The sequence below is a fragment of the Oncorhynchus nerka genome, linkage group LG27 (assembly GCF_034236695.1).
Source record: "Oncorhynchus nerka isolate Pitt River linkage group LG27, Oner_Uvic_2.0, whole genome shotgun sequence".
Classification (NCBI taxonomy): Eukaryota; Metazoa; Chordata; class Actinopteri; order Salmoniformes; family Salmonidae; genus Oncorhynchus; species Oncorhynchus nerka.
The window spans coordinates 53,063,289-53,076,719 of record NC_088422.1 but is presented as its reverse complement, the minus strand read 5'-3'; the positions used below and the strand labels follow the sequence as shown (position 1 = coordinate 53,076,719).

General features: G+C 41.6%; 1 protein-coding gene across 2 annotated transcripts in view; it reads right to left on the bottom strand.

Annotated features, from left to right (window-relative positions):
* The window catches only part of ogdha (oxoglutarate dehydrogenase a), a 79,863-nt gene extending 66,863 nt beyond the window's left edge, over positions 1–13,000 (bottom strand). For both annotated transcript variants that reach the window (XM_029638622.2, XM_029638621.2), the window contains exon 1: positions 12,896–13,000. The gene's annotated coding sequence lies outside the window, so the exon portion shown is untranslated. The remainder of the gene's footprint in view (positions 1–12,895) is intronic.
* Between the last annotated feature and the right edge of the window lie 431 nt (positions 13,001–13,431).

Here is a 13,431-nt window from a genome sequence, read left to right as displayed (position 1 = left end):
AAAAATAACTTGTTGATGCCTTTGAATTCATTTTTAGAAACACAGGTTTTGCCAGTCTGTGGCTTCAGGCTATTGCGATGGTGCCTGGAGAGCCGGCCAGCAGCGGAGAATATCCTCTCCACACTTGCAGAGCCACTGGGGATGTGTAACACCATTTTTGCCAGGATGGGCAAAGATTATTTTATTTTAGCATGCGCAGGTAGTAAGTACACCATCATACTTTGGGGATAAGTGTCTTTTCAGATCCCACAATGATTCTTTAGTTGTGGACACTCTTGCTCTTTGTCCTCAACTTTGTAAGGTCACCTTGATATAACGCCTGTGTGTTTTTTCAGTTTCTTTATGAAAATATTTAGCGAACTCCATGACTGTGGCTAAAGCAATCTAATTCCATCAGCGTGCGTTTCCAACCCCTAGCTCTGCACAAGGTGAAGGTAAATTGGCAAAAATATTTACAATCTGACAGTTAAGATCGCTCAATTACAGTATGAAAAAAAAACATTTAACTTGGAACAACTACCCCACCTAGTGTCCATTTAAAAGCACAACTAATGATGGAATTGAACTCACCCCTAGGTGGCCCATAAAGGGTGGGAAATCAGCTGAAAAGCAGTCAATTTGGCCAAATGGACTCTGAATATATGGTTTGTTGCTGTTGCATTTTATTGTGTTGTAACATGCGGTTGGCTACCTGCAAGGCCTGGGAAAGGATAAGATAGTTGGTTGTGGGTGATTGGTGTTGGCCTATGTATTATAGCCAAATTAAGAGTTTCTACTAGAGGTCGACAGATTAATCGGAATGGCTTAACTGCCTCGTTCAGGGGCAGAACGACAGATTTCCACACAGTCAGCTCGGGGGATTCAATCTTGCAACCTTACAGTTAACGAGTCCAACGCTCTAACCAGCTGCCTCATTGCACTCCACGAGGAGACGGCTTATTGCATTCGCATAACAAGCAAAGGTAAGTTGCTAGCTAGCATTAAACTTATCTTATAAAAATCAATCAATCATAATCACTAGTTAAACTAGTAATATCGTCAACCATGTGTAGTATCTAGCGTGTCCTGCGTTGCATATAATTGATGTGGTGTGTATCGTTGCTCCAATGTGTACCTAACCATAAATATCAATGCCTTTAAAATCAATACACAGAAGTATATATTTTTAAACCTGCATATTTAGCTAAAAGAAATCAAGGTTAGCAGGCAATATAAACCAGGTGAAATTGTGTCACTTCTCTTGCGTTCATTGCACGCAGTCAGTGTATATGCAACAGTTTGGGCCACCTAATTTGCCAGAATTTTACGTAATTATGACATAACATTGAAAGTTGTGCAATGTAACAGGAATATTTAGACTTATGGATGCCACCCGTTAGATAAAATACGGAACGATTCTGTATTTCACTGAAAGAATAAACGTCTTGTTTTTGAGATGATAGTTTCCAGAATTGACCACATTAATGGCTTAATGGCTTGTATTTCTGTGTGTTATGTTATAACTAAGTCTATGATTTGATAGAGCAGTCTGACTGAGCGATGGAAGGCACCAGCAGGCCCGTAAGCATTCATTCAAACAGCAATTTTGTGCGTTTGCCAGCAGCTGTTTGACTTCAAGCCTATCAACTCCCGAGATTAGGCCGATGTAACCGATGTGAAATGGCAAGCTAGTTAGCGAGGTCCACGCTAATAGCGTTTAAAACGTCACTCGCTCTGAGAATTGGAGTGGTTGTTCCCCTTGCTCTGCAAGGGTCGCGGCTTTTGTGGAGCGATGGGTAGTGCTGCATCGAGGGAGGCTGTTGTCGTTGTGTTCCTGGTTTGAGCCCAGGGAGGAGCGAGGAACTTATATTAAGTTAAATAAGTGTTCATTCAGTATTGTTGTAATTGTCATTATTACAAATAAATAAATTGTAATACTTTTTTAAAAATAAATTGGCCGATTAATCTGTATCGGGTTTTTTTGGTCCTCCAATAATCGGTATCGGCGTTGAAAAATCATAATTGGTCGACCTCTAGTTTCCACTCTATAAATTGATGTGTTTCGGTAAAAAAGTGTGTTTCTTAAACATAAAGACAAAAATGTCTATACCTTTCAGCTCTTTAATACTAGGGTTGGGCATCGTAACACCATCAAGGGATTTACACTATTACCAGCTTAGTACACAAGGGGGCGCCCAAAAAATGCCAACAAGCCCGTTGGGCATCTATTACCAGAATGCTAACAAAATTTGCACAATAGCGAATTTTCAAGGAGGCTGTTAGTTTGATATGCCAACGAGGGAATCCAGCTCATAAAGTTATACCTATAAGTAGAAGCTATTTAAATGTTATTTTTTGGTGATTTTGGACATTTACAAGCGAATGTGAATGAGAGATAATATGCAAACGAACAATGATTTGACGCATTAATGGCTATCCAGCAGCATGTCTACAACCTGTGTCTTTGTGGAGTCTGGAGTTGCTGGTAAGTGAATGAGCTTACGATGAAAAAGCATTTTTTTCCCCAAAATTGATGCATGGCTATCACATTTCTAATGTTTAGGCCTATCAAAGAAAGCTACATTTCCTAATGTTTTGCTTAAAGTTAATCTTGCAATTTACCTGAGAAAGATAGTCTGGCTACACCGAGAAAAATAACAGAAAAGTAGCTACACATCATTCAGAGCCCCGTCTGCTGATAGAATGCAATTTGTGAATTGAGTTTAGAAGTACAACTGAAGCACAAACTTAGTCTGATGCAGAGCAGAAATTGCAAACATTTAAAATCAACATTTACAAAACTCAGCAAGACAATTCTGCATTAACACGACTCCACCCCACAGGGCCGACATCCCCGTTATATGCAAGAGGAAGCGACGCAGGTACAGAGGACAAAGAGCCGGATGCCTGGTCAGGACCCGGAGAAGACGAGTGGGACAGCTGCCATTACAGTCAATAATACTCGCCAACGGGCAATCATTGGACAATAAATTAGACAAGGTACGAAAACGATTATCCTACCAACGGGACATCAAAAACTAATATCCTATGTGTCACGGAATCATGGCTGAATGACAACATGGATATTCAGCTATCAGGAGACACTGCACCGGGAAGATAGAACAGCACACTCTGGTAAGACGGGGTGGGAGGGGGGTGGTCTGTGCATATTTGTAAACAACAGCTGGTGCACGAAATCTAAGGAAGTCTCTAGATGTTGCTCACCCGAAGTAGAGTATATTGTGATAAATTGCCGGCCACACTACTTGCCTAGAGAGTGCTCAGCTATACTTTTCGTGGCTGTTTATTTACCACCACAAACATATGCTGGCACGAAGACTGCTTATTTCCTTATACAGCTGACTGAATGCAAACAGGAAACCACTCAGAGGCAGAGCTCCTAGTGGCCGGAGACTTTAATGCAGAGGAACTTAAAATCATTTCTACCAAATTTCCATAACATGTTAAATGTGCAACCAGAGGGAAAAAAATTCTAGATCACCTGTACTCCACACAGAGATGCGTACAAAGCTCTTCCACACCCTCCATTTGGTAAATCCGACCACAACTCTATCCTAATCCTCCCGATTTCTGCTTACAAGCAAAAATGAAAGCAGGAAGCACCCGTGACTGTCTATAAAAAAAGTGGTCAGATGAAGCAGATGCTAAACGACGGGACTGTTTTGCCATCACAGACTGGAACATGTTCCGCGATTCTTCCGAGTACACCACATCAGTCACTGGCTTTATCAATAAATGCGTCGAGGACATCGTCCCCACAGTGACTGTATGTAAATACCCCAACCAAAAGCCATGGATTACAGTTATCATTCGGACTGAGCTAAAGGGTAGAGCTGCCGCTTTCAAGGTGAAGGACTCTAACCCGGAAGCTTACAAGAAATCCTTCTATGCCCTGCGACGAACCACCAAACAGGCAAAGCGTTAATACAGGGCTAAGATTTAATCATACTACACCGGCTCCGACGCTCGTCTTATGTGGCAGGGCTTGCAAACTATTACATACTACAAAGGGAAGCATAGCCTAGAGCCGCCCAGTGACACGAGCCTACCAGATGAGCTAAATCACTTCTATGCTCAATTCGAGGCAAGAAACACTGAGGCATGCATGAGCATCAGCTGTTCCGAACGACTGTGTGATCACGCTCTCCATAGCTAACGTGAGTAAGACCTTAAAACAGATCAACATACACAAGGCTGCGGGGCCAGACTACCAGGACGTATGCTCCGGGCATGTGCTGACCAAATTGCAGGTGTCTTCACTGACATTTTCAACATGTCCCTGATTGAGTCTGTAATACCAACATGTTTCAAGCAGACCACCATAGTCCCTGTGCCCAGGAACACAAAGGTAACCTGCATAAATGACTACAGACCCGTAGCACTCACGTCCGTAGCCATGAAGTGCTTTGAAAGGCTGGTAATGGCTCACATCAACACCATTATCCCAGAAACCCTAGACCGCACCCCAAATTGCATTACAGCCAAACAGATCCACAGATGATGCAATCTCTATTGCACTCCACACTGCCTTTTCCCACCTTGCCAAAAGGAACACTTACATGAGAATGCTATTCATTGACTACAGCTCAGCGTTCAACACCATAGTGCCCTCAAAGCTCATCACTAAGCTAAGGATCCTGGGACTAAACACCTCCCTCTGCAACTGGATCCTGGACTTCCTGACGGACCAACCCCAGGTGGTGAGGGTAGGTAGCAACACATCTGCCACGCTGATCCTCAACACTGGAGCGTGCTCAGTCCCCTTCTGTACTCCCTGTTCACCCACGACTGCATGGCCAGGGACAACCAACACCATCAAGTTAGCAGACGACACAGCAGTGGTAGGCCTAATCACCGACAATGAGACAACCTATAGGGAGGAAGTCAGAGACCTGGCCAGGTGGTGCCAGAATAACAACCTATCCCTCAATGTAACCAAGACTAAGGAGAGGATTGAAGACTACAGGAAAAGGAGGACCGAGCACACCCCCATTCTCATCAACGGGGCTGTAGTGGAGCAGGTTGAGAGCTTCATGTTCCTTGGTGTCCACATCAACAACAAACTAGAATGATCCAAAAATACCAAGACAGTCGTGAAGGGCACGACAAAGCCTATTCCCCTCAGGAAACTAAAAAGATTTGGCATGGGACATGAAATCCTCAAAACGTTTTACAGCTGCAACGTCGAGAGCATGTTGCATCACTGCCTGGTACGGCAATTGCTCAGCCTCTGACCGCAAGGCACTATAGAGGGTAGTGCGTACGGCCCAGTACGTCACTGGGGCTAAGCTGCCTGCCATCCAAGACCTCTACACCAGGCGGTGTCAGGGGAAGGCCCTATAAAAACCCAGCCATAGACTGTTCTCTCTACTACCGCATGGCAAGCGGTACCGGAGTGCCAAGTCTAGGACAAAAAGGCTTCTCAACAGTTTTTACCCCCAAGTCATAAGACTCCTGAACAGGTAATCAAACGGCTACCCGAACTATTTGCATTGTGTTCACTGTAAGGTCTACCCGTTGTACTCGGCGCACGTGACAAATAGACATTGATAAGTTTAACTTGATATACATGGAGACTTGATCAAGCTAGACTGATTGACTACCTCCTTGTCTCTTTCTCTCTTGAATCAAAATGTTTAAAAAAGTATTGATAGGAGAGCATGCAATCTGATCATCTAATTGGCCTTCACATAACTCACAGAAATTCCATGCGGACAGGGATATCGGACATTTAAAGAAAGTCTACTGGAGGACAATTTATTCTTAACTAGGACAAAATCATTTATAACTGCATTTTTTTCGGTACAATATAAACTCAGCAAAAAATAAATGTCCCCTTTTCAGGACCCTGTCTTTCAAAGATAGTTTGTAAACATTCAAATAACTTTACAGATCTTCATTGCAAAGGGTTTTAAAACACTGTTTCCCATGCTTGTTCAATGAACCATAAACAATTATTGAACATGCACCTGTGGAACGGTCGTTAAGACACCAACAGCTTACAGACGGTAGGCAATTAAGGTCTCAGTTATGAAAACATATGACACTAAAAGAGGCCTTTCTACTGTGCTCAGATCAGTGCTCAGATTGTCCACAATAGGCTGAGAGAGGCTGGACTGAGCGCTTGTAGGCCTGTTGTAAGGCAGGTCTTTACCGGACATCACTGGCAACAACGTCACCTATGGGAACAAACGCCAGACAAGACTGGCAAAAAGCACCCTTCACTGATGAGTTGCGGTTTTGTCTCGCCAGGGGTGATAGCCAGATTCGCGTTTATCATCGAAGGAATGAGCGTTACACCGAGGCCTGTACTCTGGAGCGGGATCGATTTGGAGGTGGAGGGTCTGTCATAGTCTGGGGTAGTGTGTCACAGCATCATTGGACTGAGCTTGTTGTCATTGCAGGCAATCTCAACACTGTGCATTACAGGGAAGACATTCTCCTTCCTCATGTGGTACACTTCCTGCAGGCTCATCCTGACATGACCCTCCAGCATGACAATGCCACCAGCCATACTGCTCATTCTGTGCGTGATTTCCTGCAAGACAGGAATGACAGTGTTCCGCCATGGCCAGTGAAGAGTCCGGATCTCAATCCCATTGAGCACGTCTGGGACCTGTTGGATCGGAGCGTGAGGGCTAGGGCCATTCCCCCCAGAAATATACGGGAACTTGCACGTGCCTTGGTGGAAGAGTGGGGTAACATCTCACAGCAAGAACTGGCAAATCTGGTGCGATCCTTGAGGAGATGCACTGCAGTACTTAATGCAGCTGGTGGCCACACCAGATACTGACTGTTTACCCCCCTTTGTTCAGGGACACATTACATTTCAGTTAGTCACATGTCTGTGCCACTTGTTAAATTGATGTCTCAGTTGTTGAATCTTATGTTCATACAAATACTTACACATGTTAAATTTGCTGAAAATAAATGCAGTTGACAGTGAGAGGATGTTACTTTTTGTTGCTGAGTTTATGTTCAGCAAATCCCCTTGTTTGGAGGTACCTTTAAATGTACCTTCAGAGGTCATTCAATTCAATATTCATCATATTACGTATTGGATCTTTAAAAAAATACAACTTTTGCATTACCCTGCAGTTTACCTATAAAATGGTGAAGTAGACATACTTGGTATTCTTATCACAAAATATATAAATGAGCGCTCCACAATGAATTTCAATAAACAAGATCCTGCAACCATGGAGAGTTAAATACCAATCTATTTATGGAAAAATTACACAGATTAACTCCTTAGTCATATCATAACTCTGATTACTCACTTATGGCGCTGCCTACTCCTGATGATTCGTTTTTCAATCACACGAGTAAAAAATATTTCGCTTCAACTGAGATGCTAAACCAGACAAGAGCGTGTCTATCTATAATGAATATGAAATGGGTGGGTTGAGATTATTAAATATAAAAGCAATAAACCTCAAAGCTTCACTTATACAAAAGTTTTACTTGAACCCAAAATGGTTCTCAAGTAGATAACTGAGAGAAATAATCCACATTGTTTAAAAATTGCCCTTTCGTGCCGCTTACCACGTCTCATTTTCGATTAATTGAAAATGAAACCTTTACAAAATCTCTCCTTTTCAAACAAGCATTGAAGAGCTGGTTACAATTTCACCCCCTGAAAAGATAACAAATATTATAGTTGAACTCAAATGTGATGGTTGAAAAAAAACTATTTATGGAAAAGATGTTTGAAAAAAACTTCTGTTTATAAACGATATTGTAAATTGGAATGGTAGAGTTGTCTTTTATGGAGTTACCGGAATTGTATGTGAAGGTCTGCTCAATCCAAGATAACCAATTGATTAGAGGATTACTCGAAACATGGAGGAATTCGTGGCAGTGGGAGGATGTAGGGAACGGGTCTGTGTGTCCAATTCAAGGATCAAAACTGGCGGAGGAATACAAATAGCATAAATAGGACGGTTGAGGTGCAACACTAATAAAAATGATATTTTATAACAAATGCACTTTCTCCAGCGGTGGAAAGCGGTCGGAGTTTCTCTGTTATTTGAGCGGTTCTTGCTATAATATGGACTTGGTCTTTAAGGGTTGGTATACAGAAGATGGTGCTATTTGGTAAAAGACCAAGTCCATGTTATGGCAGGAACAGCTCAAATAAGCAAAGAGAAATTACAGTCCATCATTACTTTGAGGCATGGTCAGTCAATGTGAAAAATGTCAAGAACTTTGAAAGTTTCTTCAAGTGCAGTCGCAAAAGCCATCAAACGCTAGCTATTATGAAACTGGGTCTCATGATGAAACTGGACCGCCACAGAAAAGACCCAGAGTTACCTCTGCTGCAGAGGATCAATTCATTAGAGTTACCAGCCTCAGCAATTGCAACCCAAATAAATGCTTCAGAGTTCAACTAACAGACACATCTCAACATCAACTGTTCAGGGAGAATCTGTTCTTTGGTCTGATGAGTCCAAATTTGAGATTTTTGGTTCCAACCGCCGTGTCTTTGTGAGATGCACCGTAGCTGAACAGGTGATCTTCGCATGTGTGGTTCCAACCATGAAGCAGGTGGTGTAATGGTGACACTGATTTATTTAGAATTCAAGGCACACTTAACCAGCTTGGATCCCACAGCATTCTACAGCGATACGCCATCCCATCTGGTTTTGGCACTTGGTGGGACTATCATTTGTTTTTCAACAGGACAATGACCGGAAATACAACCCTAGGCTGTGTTAGGGCTATTTGACCAAGAAGAGTGATGGAGTGCTGCATCAGATGACCTGGTCTTCACAATCACCCGACCTCAAACCAATTGAGATGGTTTGGGATGAGTTGGACTGCAGAGGGAAGGAAAAGCAGCCAACAAGTGCTCAGCATGTGTGGGAACTCCTTCAAGACGGATGAAAACTGACTTCCTCATAAAGCTGGTTGAGAGGATGCCAAGAGTGTGCAAAGCTGTCAAGGCAAAGGGTGGCTACTTTGAAAACACTCAAATATATTTAGACGTGTTAAACACTTATGGGTTACTACAGGGATCCATGTGTTATTTCATAGTTTTGATGTCTTCACTATTATTCTACAATGTAAAAAATGGTTAAAAAAAACAACTCTTGAATGAACAGTTGTCTAAACTTTTGACTGCTATTGTATATTTATGTACTATTATAGACAATTGTATGCTGCTTTTGTTGTTAAGGGGAGTGAGGTGTTTCCACAAGTATAGGGTATAAAAGGATGTATCTGTTCAATTTGTATTTCTTTATATGTCCAATAAAAATATTAGGGATGCACGATAATAAAAAAATAAAAAAAATCGGTGAACATATTGGAATTGGCCGATAATAGCTAAAAATGCCCAAATCGGTATCGGCCGATGTTAAAAACAGATGTCCCAGCTGCCATATACATAACGTTGGTACATGACGTAATAACAGCACGTAAAATTTTGCGTTGGATGTGCAACACAGCATTCCTAACCAAGTCCACACAATGTCTGCTGTGTAGATCGAGCAGTCATTTGAAAAATAACATTTCAGCAAGACAACTCAAAGGCGAAATCCATTAAAGCCAACATAATGGAATTCATGCCCTTGACAATCGATCGTTCTCTGTCGTAGGTGATGTTGGTTTTCGCCAACTGGTCGAGCACCGGTACACACTACCAACTGGGCTATTTTTCAGATGTTGCCCTACCGGAGTTACACAGTAACAGTGTCACTGCTATTAGCTTCACAACATATATCCTACGGAACGCTGTTTGCGTCTTTGTGTGTCAAAAAAGATAAAATAGCACTGTCAAAGCTGTGCAAAAACATCTGCAAACAAGCAAACACCGCCCACAAACCATGTGTTTACAATACCGCGTTGGTAATAAAGCATAATTTGTTCGACCGCAACTTCTGGGGTAGCTATTTTTAGCTTGGTACCTAGCTAGCACCAACACAACCAGCCTGAAAACAATGACCTACAGAAACTGCAGTAATTTTCATTATTCTTAGCAATGATTTAGGAAACCTTGTGAGTAAGTATTAGCTAGGTTGCCACTTATCTCTCACCTATTGAAATTTAACTTCAGTTCATGAAAATAAATAGCTGGCCAGCTACTTAACCCTGTTGCCCAAAGCTAATGTTATAAGCAGCCAGCTAGCTTCATCTGGCTACTGAGGGTCAATGAACCGAGTTAAGTGTTGTGAAGCTAGCCACAATGAGGAATTTGCGGTTAGCCTTCAAATGCAATTCTTGAGGTGGAGTAACTCTGCAAGATCACGGTCAAACCTGTTTTTTTTTTTTTTTAGGTGGGCATGTTTGTTAACAATACCACTGAAAATATAAAGGTCCAAGCTGATCATATACCATTTAACAGAGGCCAGTTCACGAAGGAAGGCTTGCTCATTAAAGTTTGACAAAACAGAACAGGTTGTTTCACTGAGCAGCCATTACGAACACAGGCTGTAAAACAGTGATCACTAAAGTCATTACAGAAAACACCAGACTGATTATTTGTGAGGATAACATCGAGGTGAGTAGCCTTTTCTGAGTGTTTAGAGTCAACCAGTGCTCCAACCAGTGCTCCTGCACATTGGCTAACCGGGCTATCGGCAGTGTCCCACCACCCGCCAACCCCTCTTTTTACGCTACTGCTACTCTCTGTTCATCATATATGCATAGTCACATTAACCATACCTACATGCACATACTACCTCAATAAGCCTGACTAACCGGTGTCTGTATGTAGCCTTGCTACTGTTATTTTCAAATGTCTTTTTACTGTTGTTTTATTTCTTTACTTACACACACACCCACCTTTTTGTCGCACATTTGGTTAGAGCCTGTAAGTAAGCATTTCACTGTAAGGTCTACACCTGTTTTATTCAGCACACGTGACAAATAAACTTTGATTTGATTGGTAATAATCTGAGAAATATTCAGGGAGTCCCATTGCTTTAAGACTTGGTCAGGTGGTTTAAGCATGTCCCAGTTTAAGTCACCAAGCAGGACAAATTCAGACTTAGTGTAAGGGGCCAGGATAGAGCTTAGGGCAGATAGAGTACAGGCCAGTGCTGATGGAGGACGATAGCACCCAGCAACAGATAAGTTATTTGAAAGTTTAATGCATAAAACCAGCTAATCACATTTTTAGTGTACAGACTTGGTTGAGACAACCGAGCACTGAAGGTGATCCTTGGTAAAGATTGCCACTCCCCCACATTTGGAAGATCTGTCTTGCCGAAAAAGGTTATAACCAGAAAGGTTAACGTCAGTATTCAAAACACTCGTCTCAGTAATGACCAACACATCTGGATTGGAGCTGTGAACACACTTTCAATTGATCTATTTTAAGTAATAAGCTTCTAGTGTTAACGTGCAGGCCCAAAATGAAAAACATTACGGAACATAGTGTAATACAAATGGGCTAAATAACAATGGGATTTAAAATGTATAATAATAGCAATATTATTATACATCATGTTTTGTTATTTTAATTACTGTTACCATAACTCCAGTAATCTATCATTTTAATGCTGTTAAAAAAATATGTCAATGTTATAATATTATTTGTGCTATTATGACTATTCACTTTGATATTGTTAAACATTTCAAGTCTGCTAACATTTCCTAATAAAATGTTGTGTCGGCCATTTGTATATCTTTTTTAATCATCTTTGCGTGACTTATATTTTGAAGGGAAATCGCCAAGGTCAGCGCTTTATTCTTGCAAGGTCTTGCTATGACCTCTGAGAAGCCAGCAAGAATAAGCAGAGTCCCTACTTCCGTTTTTCAGTGGAAACGGAAGTTGTAAAATACTTAGAGATATTAGAGAAATGAGATAGATATCACATTGGATATGACAGGAGGAACATAACACCTCAGCTAGCAGACTGTTAATCAATCGCGTTCACATTGTCATGCTGCGTCACTTGTTGATAAGAACATCGTCACGCACTCACTTCTCAAAGTCAGGCTATGGATCAAGAAACCTGCCCATTTTTCTCAAAAGTAGGTAATGTCACGTCCAATTGACTGCCATTCCCTCCTTGAACGAGAGCTCGCCTAGTCTCGGAATCTCCCAGAATGCACCGCTCAGCCAGTGGCCGACGCATGGGCAAAGTAGACAACGGGGCGGGGGCTTGTATGATTAAAATTAAGTTCCCCTATCTCCTCAAATGTATCTCTGACAGCAACCCTGAAAACCGGATGTTAGCGCTTTTGTGGAGCCGCATAGGTTACCATACTTCAAACATTCTCCACTCCCCTTCATCGCCCAATGCGAACCCGCCCAAGTTCTTTTCTGAGGAGCCTACTGGTTCTCTAAACGAAATCCCGGTTAAAAATAGGACCATACCATGTACCAGTCGTCCTGCAAAACGTCAATCACTTTATCCTTTAGACGTTGGTTTCCAAAAATATTTCTAACTAACAAACTAGAAACTGCTTTATTCTCACAACTGTTGGTCTGTAACTTCATGAGTTATATAGTCTACTAGATAACTTGACTAAGCTATTAAACAAAGGGGAAGGACCTGCTTCAATTACATTCTCACTCACACCAGATAGCTAGCTTGCTAACTATCCAGCTGCTACGCTAGCTAACCAACGTCGTTACCTAGCAAGGTTGTAGCCACTAACTATTAACGTTAGTTATCTACTATGACTGACCACAAAACATAACGTGTGAATGTTTCTAATTAAAAGATCCAACATTTTCCAATTGTATTTTTTTTTGACTTTGCTAGGCTCTTTTGATTCGCTAGTTTAGCTAACGTTAGCTAGCCAACTCCTCGAGAAACGCTAACGTTAGTTAAGCTAACGTACTTTATGGCAGTGACTGCCGGGCCGACAATGTTCCTATTTCAAGCAACAAAAGCACTTAATTCAAATATCCAGACGTTTAAAGATTTAAATCACGGCTCACCAACTCTGTTCTGCCGCGTTGCCCTCTGTCTTAATGGAAATGACAGCGAGTAGCAACACCAAAAGCAACTGCGGTGTGAGAGTCGAGACACCTATGTGAAGCTAGCCACAATGAGGATTGGCCACAGTTGTGCAATTTGCGGTTTGCCTTCAAAATAAAAGTTCCTCAAAGAAAGTGATGCAAATGATTAGAAAAAGTGGAATCATTCCATATTTGGACTAGAATATGCTGAACAAGGTTGGAGTGTTATATAAATTCAACAAACTATAATTAGTTAATTTGACAAAAGAAATCACACTGTGGCTGTGACTTCAGATTTGCATTGTGGGCATACTATTTCACTGCACAACCTTACCTATGGATTGTGACTCTATGAAAATAGTTATCATTCTACTCAGTGACACCCACAGAACACAACTGTGAACAATTTACACAAATATTAGCATTGTAGCTCTTATTGCGGGACTGTTGATGTGGGAAAATATACTCCCCAGTCAGAATTTTGTTCATATTGACATTCATTTTGCACTGTACAG